We start from the raw sequence: 1407 nt of genomic DNA on the forward strand, positions 1-1407 counted from the left end.
GGGGTGAGGTGGGGGCGGGAGGAGTGGAAGGTGGCGACAAGGAAGTTCAAACAAACAAACACTCCAACCCCAAGTCCGCCTCCACCCGCCAGGCTCGGCCAGAAGTTAAGCCGAATGACACCGGCAGCGGTGGGCTAAGCAGGCCGGGCTCCCCGTCCCCAGCTGCGCCTTGCGGGCCACCCGCTCCCGCGCTCCCGGCCGAAGTTCCTGAGCCCAGAAGCTGCGGAGTGGATTTCTTTGGGTCTTTATTTATATATTTATTCTCTGGCTCGGACTCCCTCCTCCCCTCTATCCCTCCTCTCCACGCCTCTTTCTGCTAGCCCTCACACCCGGTCCCCCGGAGGACTGGAGCGGGGGACTCGCGCCTGCTCGGATTTCGGACTGGAGGGGAGGCGACCCGAGCGACAGGGTTGGGGAACACAAGAGGAAAAGCGAGGGGGCGCGAGCGATCAGCTGGGTAAGTTGTGCAAAAGTGCTCAACCGCAGGGGAGGGGGAGGGAGCAGACTGCAACCAGAGAGATCTGATAGGTTCGGACTTTTCTTTTATTCATGAGGAGGAAAGGGGGCCGGTTCGGGAGGGAGAAGGGACCGATAACGAAAAGAAGTCTCCAACCAATATTTTCCCCCTTCCTTTTTAATCTCCAACTCGACCTCGTTTTTTTTTTTTTCTTTTCTTTCTTTCTCCCCCCCTCCCGCCCCCCGGGGTGGCGGGGGAAGGAGACAATTTGAAACTCTGAGTCCAGGGATGGAGTGGGCTCGGAGGGAGGGAGGAGGTAACTTCTTTTAAGTGTTGTCCAGAGATGAGCCGGCGAGTCTGTGCTCTCCAGCCCGGGTCCCCAGGAAGGCTCTCAGCTGTCTGCTGTGCAGGAAAGCCGGCCTTGGCTGGGCGCTTCTCTGTTCTCTCCGGCTATCTTCGGGCCTCCTGGACTAGGGTTCGCCGTACGTGTCCCTTCTCTGTTTAGCTCACTAGCTTTGAACTTTCCTTGACTACGACTCCTTCCCTGCGCGGAAGAGCGTCGGGTGACAGTCCTGGAAGAATTTTGACGTCGCTGCTACTTGTTAGGGCTTTCCTGTTCGCGCCTCGCCTGGCCTCCTGTAGCTCGGAGAAGCGCATCAAGATACACATCCCCTGATGCTGGCAAAGCGGAGTCTGCAGAACCTTTGAAACCAACCTCCCTTTCTCTCTTCCAGCTCCGAGGCCACCACCTAGGAGCCCTTTCTAGTGGACTCAGAGTGTCCTGGAGACTACCTCAGCAAGGCTGGGGATCTGGGGGTCAGATGGAAGATGAGTGGGAGACAGACAGACAGACAGACAGGGGAAAGCTGGGTACCGACTCAGCTCTTCCACTGGAGGGCTGGGGAGGGGGGTGGTCAATTAGATGGTCCAGCGTGTGTGTGTGTGTGTGT

At 58.2% G+C, this 1407-nt stretch overlaps 1 long non-coding RNA gene across 1 annotated transcript in view; it reads left to right on the forward strand.

Moving 5' to 3' along the window:
* The first annotated feature begins 81 nt into the window (after positions 1 to 81).
* The window catches only part of LOC116095632, an 11550-nt gene continuing 10224 nt past the window's right edge, over positions 82 to 1407 (forward strand). The window contains exon 1 of the long non-coding RNA XR_004120671.1: positions 82 to 457. This is a non-coding gene — a long non-coding RNA (uncharacterized LOC116095632). The remainder of the gene's footprint in view (positions 458 to 1407) is intronic.

This window comes from Mastomys coucha, unplaced genomic scaffold (assembly GCF_008632895.1).
Source record: "Mastomys coucha isolate ucsf_1 unplaced genomic scaffold, UCSF_Mcou_1 pScaffold18, whole genome shotgun sequence".
NCBI classification, from domain to species: Eukaryota; Metazoa; Chordata; class Mammalia; order Rodentia; family Muridae; genus Mastomys; species Mastomys coucha.